General features: G+C 42.5%; 1 pseudogene; it reads left to right on the forward strand.

Annotated features, from left to right (window-relative positions):
- LOC124112451 overlaps positions 1-12,915 on the forward strand; it is a 37,820-nt pseudogene extending 24,905 nt beyond the window's left edge.
- The last annotated feature ends 1,807 nt before the right edge of the window (positions 12,916-14,722 follow it).

Genomic DNA, 14,722 nt, shown 5'->3' on the forward strand with positions numbered 1-14,722 from the left:
AAGTAGTTCCGGAAATGTGACCTCATTTGCTTATGAGTCGCATTATGCCGTTGTATAGTCCAAAGGGAGCTGAGAATGATTATTATTATCGTTATGATACCCAATTCAACGGATGGGGTAGATCAACCATAGACTATCCGCCATATGTTGAATGGCTCTGTTACAGGCAAGCTCCGGCCTGTGACGACACAGAGCCCTACCGAACCATTGACGGGAGTTGTAACAACTTGAACAACCCCCAGTGGGGGACGGCGGGATCCCCATTCTCTCGGGTACTCCCCCCCGTGTACACTGACGGTAAGTGATGATTGACATAAGGGGCGGACCATTAAAAAATATTAAGACAAAAGCTCCAACGGAATAAACACATTAAAAAATGCAAGAAATGAATGCATGTGCTTTTTAAATGCCGCAATAGTCCAAGTATAGGACGGCGGCATGTTAATAATATATTTTGGTCCAGACAAGCAAGTGATTGATATTATGAGCAACGATCCATGCCGTTGGGGTCAGATGACAAGCAATCAACCAAATGCAAGTTACCGAAACAGACCAACCCATCCATTAAGCCACCTCTTAATTACGTGCATCAACCAAGACAGCGAGCCTCAAAACCCGATCCTGTTGGATGCTTGTTGTAAGAGGCGATTAAGGGGATCAGGTGGTCAGGCTTGCTGACTTGGTTGATGCATGTCATCGTTTCCCAATTGCTTGGATCGATGCTCATGGTGTCAATCACTGGATTGTCTGGTCTAGACTCGATTACTTACAGACCCCTGGAATACTGCTGAGTGCGGCGTTAAACAACAAATAAACAAACAATAAACTTAATTACGACCAGTATAACGCGATGGGGTAAATTATAAGCTGGAATCCTCGGATAAAAGGAAGAAATATATATGAATAAATGTCACGATCCAGTTAGGGGCAGATGTTATGGGCGTGCCTGCTGGAACAACAGGTATACGTGTTAATTGCCCAACTAGCAGTATTCTGAACATACGAGCAGTGACGGCAGCCTCGGTATATGCCCGGAATCAGTCCATGTGTATATTGCAAACGTCTCTCTTCGCATCCCCAACACTCCTGTGTCTAACTGGGGTTGAAGGTATGATCTGTTTTGACTGCAGGTATTGGAACCCCCCGGACGCTTGCTACCAGTGGCTCCACTTTGCCTCACCCCCGGGCCATCAGTAACCACGTTCATTTCGAGTTAAGCTTTATCTCCGACAAGAACACCGTCATGCTGATGCAGTGGGGGCACTTCATTGACCACGACTTTACCGAAACTCCAGTGACGACAGGTCCGTAGAGTGATGACGAGTTCGTCTCACGGTGTTTTTATATAAATAGATACAGTTATTAAGCAGCCCACACGATTGCTGCACAGTATTGTCAAGGATGATTGTTAACTTTAAACTCCAAAAAGTTGGAAAGAAAGGATGTTAAAGCAAATTTAGCAAAGAAAAGCCTTCGGTTAATTAAAATGATGATGATGATGATGATGATGATGATGATGATGATGATAAATGTTAATTCTGTTTACAATCATGAGCATGTATAGTATCGTCATAACACATATGTTAAACTGCATATCAACAATGTATATGCTGTGTTCATTCAGTGTTCTTCTGTGACAGATAACGGCGTGGATATTGATTGTTGCACAAGGCCCGATTCAGTTCAAAGCAAGTAAGTCCTATTTGCATTTTGAACTGACTTTCATATTCATTTCTTTTAAAGGAAAACTATACTCAAAGTATTTTCAGATTTTAATACTTTAGGACACGCTTAATTACAAATGCATCATCCAATTTATATTGGGAAAAAAACGAAAGTAGCGTCAACAAATGACAGACGAAAACGTCTCAAAACGGTTTTGATGTTGAAGAATTAACATAAATAGCAGAAACAGTATATGCCGGGCACGAGGCATGTGTGATACTCTAATAAAATATTTTCCTTCTTCTTCTTCTTCTTCTTCTAGTCTTCTTTTTCTTCTACTTCTTTCTCCTCCTCTTCTTCTTCTTCCTCCTCTTCTTCTTTTCCCCGTTCTCCTTCTTCTTCCTCTTATTCTTCAAGTCTACATGTCAGCCAATGAAAACATTTGGCATGCACCTCTTTGGCTTTAGGCCACGCCCCCATGTAGGTTTGTTTTCTATGAATGTTGTGGAATGTTATCTCTAGGAAATTGTCTAGATGTATTTAGAAAAATTGACATTCGCAACAAAATCGGAAGAATTTTTTTAAGTTTACCTAAATGCCTACATAGTATACCCCGTTCACAAGCACAACATTGACCCACATTGACCCAAAATATACATGTGTATAGGTAATTAACTAAAGTGTGTACATAAAGTATATGAAAGGTCTAAGGCACACCTATCCATCAGTCTATTCACGAAAAGGTTGTTTTGCAGTCAAAGTCGAATGAGAAGAGAGTTAATCTTTGAATACACCAACATGTGTTTGATTTAATCTGTCCAAAACTTCTTGGCTCCTTGAAACCTAAAGAAAACACTGTACGCCCACCTCTGGACGCTCGCATAAAAGTTTGTACTGCTGTATACCATCTTCCTGAGGCAAGGGAGTTAGCTGACTATGAAAGTCCAGTTTTCATGTGTGGAAAGTGGACATTTATAGTCCGTAACGCCCTTGCCTCAGGAAGATGCTGTATTCTGAATAGAGAACTGTTGACAAGTTGTGTGGTATCAACAAATAAATTAATTAAGATCATCCTATGGCGTTGGCATAAACGTTCACAAGACTACATAATACCTACAGCGCAATTATACACAAAAGAGTAAACGCCTTCATATCACAAGCATCATGACGTGTGCATATTAACACAAGTGGGCACATATACACACACACAGAGGTTCTTGTGGACGGGGTATAAAGTTAACCAATAACACCATATGAAGGTTTTATGTAAATGTCTTCTAATTCTCAGCAAAGACTCCCCGTGTAACCCTATGCACATTCCGAATGGTGATCCGTTCTTTCCCGATGGGAGGTGCATGAACTCCGTGAGATCCGAGGCGGCCTCGGGAACAGGCACAAGCAAAACAAGTAAGTTTTTATCTGCTTATCTCTGCAAGCAACGTGTTTTGGGATGGCGAGTATCACATATTAGAAATAAACTTTGTATTCAGCAAACCATGACCTTGTACAGAACCCGGATGGTCACGTGACTCGATCGGCGTCAGACAAGAGCGACGCCATGTTTGTTTGCAAACACTGAAGAAGTACCAAGCTGACCTTACATATTCTCATATTTATCTGAAATGACCCCAAGGGACATGGCTTTTATCCACTGGCTTTTCTGGCTGAGAAAGCTGCCCATTACATGATAAACAAGAAATATACAATTTCATTACAACATATGACGTAACTTCCTGTTCTTTACGTTCGTTAATCCGGATGGTTTTCCAGTTACGTTTGGATTAACGTGGCCTTTTTCCCCAAATAAATGTAAACAGAAGAAAGGAACAAAGGTCACTGACTGTTAACATATAAATGGGGGAAATCGTAAATCAAAACAAGTTGAGACAATGTGTATATTTTATTTTCGTCTTTTCCTTTAATTTGTCTTGTTTTTGTATGATAAGTTTGTGCCCTCATACATATTGCATTATGTTGATACGTATTGATAGGACAGCTTTCATAGGCCTCATCCGTCTGTGTGTCACCTGAACCGTGCCTTTGTTGTCAATATGCCTTCTGGGTTGTTTGTTTGTTTGTTTGTTGTTTAAAGCGCACTCAGCAATATTCCAGCTTTATGACAGCGGTCTGTAAATAATCGAGTTTGGACCAGACAACCCAGTGGTTGACATTACGAGCATCGATCTACGCAAATGGTATACGATGACATGCATCAACCATGTCAGCGAGCCTGACCACCCGATCCCGTTAGTCGCCTCTTACGACAAGAGTGTCGCCTTTTTTCGGAAGAATGGGTTGCTGAAGACCTATTGTATGTACCCGGATCTTCACGGGTCCAGACTGCACAGGCGTGATACAGGTCACGTTTGTCATGTTCATATCCGACATTATTTTTATTTAGATCCCAGACAACAATACAACGGACTGACTGCCTTCATCGATGGCTCTCTAATCTATGGCGTCTCCACTGCGGAGGCTGATGAACTCCGAGATAAAATGTCAGGAGGTATGTGCCGGTCAAACAACGTCATTCTCTTACCGAGGATCTTTCTCACACTTTTCTAGATCACGCTTTATACAAAACATCATCCACTTCCCCTGGTCCTTATTACTTCATGACATCGTACGTGCAGTTGTGTTAGGTTTGGTGTGTCACTAAGGCAACTGACGGACGCCCAAGTCCCTCCTGCGTCATTGAGGGATGACCCAATGTCAAGCCGACCGCAGTGACATGACTGAACTTGTAAAAACCGTAAAAACGTGTAAAAACCAACTCACTCACTCTCTCCTTCCATGAGATATCAAATAAGAGCTTCTAACCCACGTCTGTATTCTTACGATATGACAGATAGGTATAACTACAGTTCATAAATGTTCATTAAGCTTTTAAGATATCTATACTTGCACCTTATTTGCACTGTATTTGCTGATGACCCTTACAATAGGATATAATTCACAAGACCGTATGACAAGAGAAGTGATTTCAACTTTCGAAAAGTTCGCTTTTTACCTATGTCGAGTAATGTTCCAGCAGCGTTTAATAGTAGAGCAATGGAAGACATTTCCAAATGTGACGCATCAATGACAAAACGATGTCCGATGCAATTCCCTATGTTTCGAGTTTGTTCGGGCGAAGACTTGCCTTGCCCTTGCATGTGTTTGAGGGGGTACCACCTTCTCGTGAACACAGGGTATAACAATATTTGACACTGACTTATAAACACATATATTCTTGATTTTAATGTTTAGTCGCAATCGTAAAGCAGACTCTGATTTTAGCAGGATGCCGCTTCATTCATTTTGTCTCTTCCAGCTGGCTTGATGAAAGTGAGCAATGGGAATCTCCTACCAAAGGCAGATAACGATGATTGTTTCCTGGACACTTCTGATCCAAGCAACTACTGTTTTAAAGCAGGTACGTGCAAACTCTGATACAGGAACGAAAGCCATTTCAAAAGAATATTTGTATATATCGAGTCTATAGTTTGGATGTGCATTTCTTCGTATTGTTCACTGGGATGGGTCGTAGCGAGGATGTTCTTGAACGGACATGCAGTCAAAGTCTCTGTCGAATCCCAATGTAAGTTCAAGATAAAAGAGTTTAAATGATTAGAAACAATGCTTTTGTTTTTTTCTCGTGCGAAGGAATTCCCAGGGTTCAATATGAATGAAAGAGTAGTCCTTCAGTGTTTACGTCATCTCAGGAACACAATCTCGTAAACGTCAGTTTCGCGGTCATATGACCGACCTCTCGTCCAATGGAAAAGCCTATATTGTGTTAACTTCACATTAAAAAAATATTAGAGGTGAAACTAATGTTAAACATGTCCCATATTGTTAATAGTACTGACATATACCACTAGGTGACTCCCGAGTGAATGTGTTCCCGGGCCTGTCTCTCCTGCACACCCTCTTCGTGAGAGAGCACAATCGTGTTGCGGGGGTTCTGAAGACGGTCCATCCTTTTTGGGATGATGAAAGACTTTTCCAGGAGGCTAGAAGAATAGTTGGCGCTGAATTACAGGTGAGTGAATGATACTGCAGAATGTAAATACTTGCAGATGGTGTCAATCTCATTCAAATCAGATCTTTGTTCTCGCTATCGCTAAACAAAGATCTGAGGACATTCTGTCAAAATTATCGTCTATCTCTCGCTTCCGTTGGATAAACATTTGAACGGAACCGGCGTTGCACAGTATATGTGAGACGCACTGCTATACAATCTCAACCATATATTGGACATTCCGGGATGTTCGTTTGTTCAGTTTTCAAAATTTTAATCGAGAACTGCGTCAACATATTTTCAAGCGTAGTCTGAAACGGAAGTCGCCAGGTTGAAACGAGTGCCGTAAAGCTCGAGAAAGCTGCTTTCTAATTGGCTGATGTCGACTTCTTGTTAGTCATTTCAGTGGCCGGTCAAAGTTCGCGAAAGGTCGTTCTGACGTGACCCGTAATGGGATGTCCTCAGATCTTTGTTTAGCGCGTGCGAGAACTTAGATATGATTTTAATGAGATCGCACTGGTGTTGACATCCGTGCTTGTTCCAAGTCAACACTCTGAACGCCATGCGATGCCGAGGATAAAGCAATGGCAAATATAGGACACAGGAACATATTTGGCATAGGATGTGACGCCGTGTTGAGCGTCATTCACACCACGACGTCGCAGCCTAATGTCATCCTTGAGTTCTGGTGTATACTATAGCTATGTCCTTGTGTTCTGGTGTATACTATGTCCATGTGTTCTTGTGTTTACCGTGTCCTTGTGTTCTGGAGTATACTATGTCCTTGTGGCCTGGAGTATACTATGTCCATGTGGTCTGGTGTATTCTATGTCCTTGTGTTCTGGTGTATACTGTGTCCTTGTGTTTACTATGTCCTTGACTCTCTGGTGTATACTATGTCCTAGTGATCTGGTGTATACTGTGTCTTTGTGTTCTGGTGTATACTATGTCCTTGTGATCTTGCGTTCTGCTGTATACTATGTCTTTGTGTTCTGGTGTATACTATGTCCTTGTGATCTGGTGTATACTTTGTCCTTGTGTTCTGCTGAATACTGTGTCCTTGTGATCTGGTGTACACTATGTCCATGTGTTCTGGTGTATACTATGTCCTTGTGTTCTGGTGTATACTGTGTCCTTGTGTTCTGGTGTATACTGTGTCCTTGTGTTCTGGTGTATACTATGTCCTTGTGATCTGGTGTATACTGTGTCCTTGTGTTCTGGTGTATACTGTGTCCTTGTGTTCTGGTGTATACTATGTCCTTGTGATCTGGTGCATACTGTGTCCTTGAATTCTGGTGTATACTATGTCCTTGTGTTCTGGTTTATACCATGTCCTTGTGTTCTGCCGTATACTGTGTCCTTGCGTTCTGCTGTATACTGTGTCTTTGTGTTCTGGTGTATACTATGTCCTTGTGATCTGGTGTATACCATGTCCTTGACTTTCTGGTGTATATTATCTCCATGAGTTCTGGTGTATACCATGTCCTTGAGTTTCTGGTGTATACGATATCCATGAGTACGGGTGTATTCTATGCCCATGAGTTTCTGGTGTCTACTATGTCCATGAGCTCTGGTATATACCATGCCCTTGATTTTCTGGTGTATACTATGTCCATTAGTACTGGAATATACTTTGTCCATGAGTTTCTGGTGTATACTGTGTCCATTAGTTCTGGTGTATACTATGTCCATGAGTTTCTGGTGTATACTATGTCCATGACTTCTGGTGTTTACCATGTCCTTAAATTTCTAGTGTATACTATGTACATTACTTCTGGTGTATACTATGTCCTTGTGATCTGGTGTATACTATGTCCTTGTGTTCTGGTGTATACCATGTCCTTGACTTTCTGGTGTATATTATCTCCATGAGTTCGGGTGTAAACCATGTCCTTGAGTTTCTGGTGTATACGATATCCATGAGTACGGGTGTATTCTATGCCCATGAGTTTCTGGTGTCTACTATGTCCATGAGCTCTGGTATATACCATGCCCTTGATTTTCTGGTGTATACTATGTCCATTAGTACTGGAATATACTTTGTCCATGAGTTTCTGGTGTATACTGTGTCCATTAGTTCTGGTGTATACTATGTCCATGAGTTTCTGGTGTATACTATGTCCATGACTTCTGGTGTTTACCATGTCCTTAAATTTCTAGTGTATACTATGTACATTACTTCTGGTGTATACTATGTCCTTGAGATTTTGGTGTATACTATGTCCATGAGTTCTGGTGTATACCTTGTCCTTGAGTTCTGGTGTATACTATGTCTTTGAGTTCTGGTCCATGAGTTTCCGGTGTAAACTATGTCCTTGAGTTTCTGGTGTATACGATGTCCATGGGACTCTGGTGTATGCTATGTCCTTAAGTTTCTGGTGTATACTATGTCCATAACATAATGAAGAATTCCCTGGACCCGTTGACCACGAAAGTTTCGTTTCGGAAGTGACGTCACCATATCCATCTATCTTCGTACAATGCAGCGCGTTCTCTCGCTCAAAAGCTTGAAACCAACAGCCAATCAAAATTGCAACCTTGCACAATCGAACCCTCGATAATGTTATCAGAAGGCTATTTATTATTGTTATTAAATGTTATTCCCGATACCTAAAACAGTTTTGTCTCATCGTCTTTTTATAAAAATATACTGAGTCAAATTAAAAACTTCACATTTTTAAAAGTAATCCCATATATGAAATGCAACGGACAAATGTATCAGAGAAAGTAATTTTTAAGCATTAATGTCCAAAGAAGGATTTTAATTAACGTTGGTAACCATAATTTGTTCCAAGCACCTACGGTATTCGGTAATAACATCAACAGTTTAAATCATAAGTCCAAAGCACGAGAATCTGATGGCACACAAGTTCAGTAGCGTGTATGGCCACCATGTGCGTTGACAACTGCCACACAACGCCTCCGCATGGACCTTGTGATGCTTGTGAACACATGATTGGGAAGACGACGGCATTGTTGCTGCAAAATGGTGCCAAGATCTTGCAAATTATGTGGTTGGTTCTGGAGAGTGCGGAGACTTCTGCCAAGAGCATCCCAGACGTGTTCGATGGGATTGAGGTCGGGAGACCTTGACGGCCAGTCCATGACGTTGACTCCCGCATTCGGAAGGAAATTCCTTGTCAAAATTGCTGTGTGGGGTCTGGCATTGTCGTGTTGGAAGATCAAACCGGGTCCATGTGCTGCCATAAAAGGCAGAAGTTCTGGTGCCAGTACCTGGTCTCGGTAAGCAGCAGCGTTGAGGTTGCCACGGATGACAAGAAGCCTGGAACGTGCATTGCCACAGAAAGCACCCCACACCATGACACTTCCGCCTCGAAATCTATCAACTTCATGTACACAAAACTGGGCGTAACGTTCATGACGGCGCCCCCACAACCTCGCCCTACCATCAGCAAATCGAAGGTTAAATAGGGATTAATCATCGTCCATCGTAAGTGTCGCTGCGCCCACAATTGACGTTGACGTCTGTTTAATTGAGTCAGAATCGGCCCTCAGTATGGCCGTCGTGCTTGAAGGTGAGCAGTTCTCAGACGTTTTCGAACAGTTTGCGCACTCAGTCTACCCCTAAACAATTCATTTCTGGTTGATGTAGCCGTCAAAAGCGGTTACGGAGGTGACGTAAGACAATCTGACGATCCTCTGCATGTGACGTCACACGTGGTCGACCTGGCCGAGGGCGATCAGCGTTGGTACCAGTTTGCTGTAGACACGTCTGTAAATCATAAACAGTCCGTCGACTACAACCCATCGTCCTTGCGACTTCAGCTACGGACGTTCCCGTCTACAACATGCCGATGGCACGTTCACGTTGCACATTTGAAAGGCGTGGCATGACAAATGGCCGTAAAGACTATTGTTTTCTTGTGTTTTTCTTTTTTGTTAATGACTGCTTACAAGTATGGCTGAAAAAACGTGCGGTATTATGGCCACGTGACCAGTTGCACGTGAAAAAACACTTTTGCCACTATAGTGCTGTGCACATGATTTTGTTCGATTCACCTGCACAAAAACGGGTGTTATCTGAAGACAATACGTGGCCATTACTGTTTAAATACACAATAAGGGCCCACAATGATAACTGGTCAAAATGTTAAAATTTTAGGATTGTGAAGTTTTTATTTTGGTTCAGTATATTTTATATGATTTTTTATATTTCATTTTACGTATTCACGTATATATGACGTTTCTGGAGATTAGAACATACGCTCGCAACTTGATGACGTCGTAATTTTTGAGAGGGAAGTGTCTGGTGAGTTGTTCCCCATAGATGTAGCTGGGCAACGCAGATAAACGCAACGGCCGAACGATCACATCCAAAAGTGGGAGAGATATAACAATCGGTATTGGGAGAAAAGGTATAGATAATCGACGTAAAAATTGTCAGAAACTCCAGGAAAACCCAAACCTAACGCCCCTATTCATAAAATGGACTTGTCCGACATTGCCGAGGTCGAATTGTGTTCAGGGAGTTATCATTATTTAAATACGGGTAACAATTTTTAAAACTTGTTATTTTTATTAACATCCTTAAAAAGGCTGTACATGATGTTGATGTCTTATATAAGAAATACACGACTCGTGGTCATTGTTAATCTTACAATAAAACACTGCAGGGACAATAAACCACTCGAAGCTGCGCCCTGATGGTTTATTCTCCCTGCAGTGTTTTACTGTACAATAAACAAATCCCACTCGGCGTTTATTTCTTACATATTTTCTTGTATTTACCTTTGTCTGATAGGTCATCACATTCGGGGAATGGTTGCCTGAAATCCTTGGCCAGGACGGCATATCAGCTTACGGCCTCGGTTTCGACAACTACAACTATGACGATACCCTTGACGCGACTCTTAGCAACGTCTTCGCGACAGCCGCTTTCAGATTTGGGCACTCGATGGTGCCAGAATCCTTAACCATTGGTTCCGAAGTCGTAGACACCGGGGAACTCTTCAAGAGGACCAAGTACCTCATCCACAATCTCAATGACGTCGTCGGTAGTTTCGTGGACGCTCCTGCAGAACTTGTCGATGCATGGTACGTTGATGGAATGAGAGACCGAATGTTCGAGACGGATTCGGCAGCCAAGGATGGGTTTGACATCGTGTCGTTGAGCATACAGAGAGGAAGAGAACATGGTCTTCCATCTTACAACGAATGGAGAGAACACTGTGGTTTACCCAAGATCACATCCTTCACAAATGGGTCGGACTTTGGAAGGCTTGCGGGTCAGGATCTGGCCGATATATAGTAGGTGTAGTAATATGATAAGTTGGGTGTATTTGGTGAGCTCTCTAGTTAAGGAGCACTGAATTATAGACGATTTGTATCATTATAAACAAACAGTGATCACTTAACGCTGATCGTGCGCCAAAGTTTAAGTCAATGAGTGTTTTAAAAAGAAATATATTTCCCTTAAGTTATTCGTAGCAATTTTGCAGGGGAATATGATGTTAATATAATTTCATTGTTGGACAGGATGATAGTTTAAGAGAGATAATTTATGGAAGTCAACTTCAAGCCAGTCACGTACCGTGACCAGAGTGAGTGAGTGAGTTTGTTTTAACGCCGTTTTTAACAGAATTCCAGTTATATCGCCGCGTGTCAGCTTAATGTAGGAGGAAAGCCCGAAGTGATGCAGTTCTTAGACGTTTACCACTTTGGTGAAACCCTCGAGCACGGGTATGATGCTGACAAACGTAGAAACATAATCAGGGCGAACCGGGATTCGAACCAACAATCATAGGTTTCTGGCGTGCCCAAGGGACGCAACTCTGCACAGCGAATCGCGGCGCCTTAGACGACTGGGCCACCCGTGCCCCCCAGCGTAACCAGGGAACATATCTGCCAGTGCTTGAGACGTATTGATTTTATTATCAGTGCTACCATGTATCTGTCTCATTAGCCCCCTAGGGCGGTCGGGTAGCCTAGTGGTTAAAGCGTTCGCTCGTCACGCCGAAGACCCGGGTTCGATTCCCGACATGGGTACAATGTGTGAAGCCCATTTCTGGTGACCCCCGCCGTGATATCGCTGGAATATTGCTAAAAGCGGCGTAAAACCATACTCACTCACTCATTAGCCCCCTACCAAGGCAAATTAACCCAGATGACTCCAACATGTTCATTGCTTATTACCAATCAGTGCTAATAAAACTCCTGGCTTCCTTTCGCCCATTGCTCATCACCAAACATCCCTTAACTAACTATTGGCTTCCCTTGTTGAGTTTCCACCTTTGTTATCCTATTATTTTTCATATACATGCATATATGCTCTCTGCATCCTAGCATTCATTCAACTGATGCAGAAGTAAGCATTTACCCCGAAACCTTGTGTTCCTCAAAATAAAAAAGTTGACATCCGTCAATGCTCTCCAATCTGCATCACCTTTAAATGCCAAACCCAGACTTGAGGATGATAGTCTGTCCGTGCTTTCCATATACATATAGTTCATATTTCTCTTCACAGTGAAAGCGTGGATGATATTGACCTGTACAGTGGGGGCGTCTCCGAGTCTCGCAATGCACCAGCAGCTGTAGGAAAAACATACACATGTCTCATTGGTGAAGAGTTCAAGAAAGTCAGGGATGGCGACAGATTCTGGTTCGAATCAACAAACACAGTCACTGGATTCACAGACTGTAAGCAGTTTCTATTAGTATTTTCAACACCTGTAAGTTAATATTTGTGTATGTAAATTCATCAGACCGACTAATTATACTACTTATATAATAAAATGCTTCTTTAGAGTACATGCATAATCTTTGCAATATGAATTTAAAGTTATGGGGCGAGTGGAGCATATATTAATATGTGAATTTGGACCAAGTACAGCTTTGAAGACAAGAAGCTGAAATGTAACATAGCTATGAAACACATGCATGTATCTAGGTGTTGCTGGTGGCTAGCTTGTGGTGAAAGAATCGCTTGTCAGGCTGAAGCCCCGGGTTCGAGTCCCTAGGTGGGCACACTGTCCAAGCCCATGCCTGACGTCCCCCGTAGTGACACTGCTGGAATGTTGCTGAGGGCGCGATTTAAAACCATTCCACTCACTCTCAATCCATTCCTGCAAATGCAACGTTTATAAAGAGGTCATTCCGTTACAGCTCAAATCAGTGAATTGAAGAAGGCCTCGCTGTCGAGAATCATCTGTGACAATGCCGACAACATTCAGTCAATCCAGCCCAATGCCTTCGTTGTTGTAGACACATCTACTAACACTACGGAAGGGTAAGCCAATGTTCATCGTCCATATTCTCAATACTGAAGGGCGGTCGGGTAGCCTAGTGGTTAAAGCGTTCGCTCGTCACGCCAAAGACCCGGGTTCGAATCCCGACATGGGTACAATGTGTGAAGCCCATTTCTGGTGTCCCCCGCCGTGATATTGCTGGAATATTGCTAAAAGCGGCGTAAAATCAAACTCACTCACTCACTCAATACTGAATTGCCAGCTTAAACTATATGAGGACACTATGCTTCATTGTTGAGACAAACACGATATGACGTACTTATTGTTCACAAATTGATTAGATTACGTCATCGTAACAAAACGCTGTCTCCTTTCGTGAAATTTATCTGAAGGGTTGACTCGTTTATACACATTTCTTCATTTTCTCCTAAGATGTCAAACATTATTATATAGAACACCGTATCGTTACTCGGATTTTCGGACTATCTGCACCTCGTGAATGAGGTGAAATGGGGTTTAACGTTGCGCTAGCGACGTGCATGCACGTGTATGTGTGTGTGTATGGCTGCTTGTACTAGTCCGGACTGATGCCGATTTATAGTGCTAGCACACTGAGATACCATGCCGCAGTTTAACATGAATACCCCACTCAGACACAGTATACTGACTCCGAGCCGACCAGTCTTTGTTTTAGCCCCTTAATGCCGAGCGCCAGACAGGGTAACAACAAGTACCATCTTTGAACGCCTTTTGGTATGACGCGGCTGGGGATCGAACCCCTGACCTTCCGCTCTCCGGGCGGACGCTCTACCATTAGACCACGGAGGCGGTCACCTCGTGAATGAATGAAGGTCGGGACATGCACCATTTATTGACTCAGGTCATTACAGGAAGCTCATATATTAATCAAAAGGAAAAGCTATGGATTAGTCTGTTATATATACTAGGCATAAAGACTTACACATCGTAGCAGAGGAAATGTTAGGTTATTTAACACCGCACTCAGCAATATTCCAGCTATATGACGGCGGTCTGAAAATAATCGAGTCTGGAACAGACAATCCAGTGATTGACATCATGAGCATCGATCCACGCAGTTGGTGACATGCATCAATACGATGACATGCATCAACCAAGTCAGCAAGCCTATACACCCGATCCCGTTAGTCGCCTCTTACGACAAGCATAGTCGCATTTTACGGCAGGTATATGGGTTCCTGAAGACTTATTCTACATCGGATCTTCACGCGTCTACAGAGGTAGTGTCTCGATATTATTGATTTTTGAAAAGAACCAATGTAAGTATTATTCATAAATATACTTATTTTATTTGCAGGAACAAGATTCAACCTTGTGCCACCCTGGGGGAAGTTAACATAAGGAGGTTCTGGTAATGATAAATACCAGGAAATAAACCTAAGTGTAACCTGCTGCCTTAACGGATTTGTTGTTTTGTACCAGCCACTTTGTGATGGTCGTAACTCAATATTAGGCTCAACGCGAAACTGTGCACTTGATTTTATCATATGCATAATTTCCATTTGAGCCTAGTCAGGGCCTGGCTAGAAAATGAATGAGTGTGAATGATTTTGTTTCACCATGGGATGCGACCCATGACACATTATCACGAGATCGGGGCGGCAGGGTAGCCTAGTGGTTGAAGCGTTCGCTCATCACGGCTAAAACCCGGGTTCGATTCCCACCATGCCGCAGTTTAACATGAATACCCCACTCAGACACAGTATAATGACTCCGAGCGGTCCAGTCCTTGTTTTAATCCCTCAATGCCTAGCACCAGACAGGTTAACAACAAGTACCATCTTTTAACGTCTTTTGGTATGACGCTCTT

This window comes from Haliotis rufescens, unplaced genomic scaffold, assembly GCF_023055435.1.
Source record: "Haliotis rufescens isolate VD_foot unplaced genomic scaffold, xgHalRufe1.0.p SCAF_12, whole genome shotgun sequence".
In the NCBI taxonomy this organism is placed as follows: domain Eukaryota; kingdom Metazoa; phylum Mollusca; class Gastropoda; order Lepetellida; family Haliotidae; genus Haliotis; species Haliotis rufescens.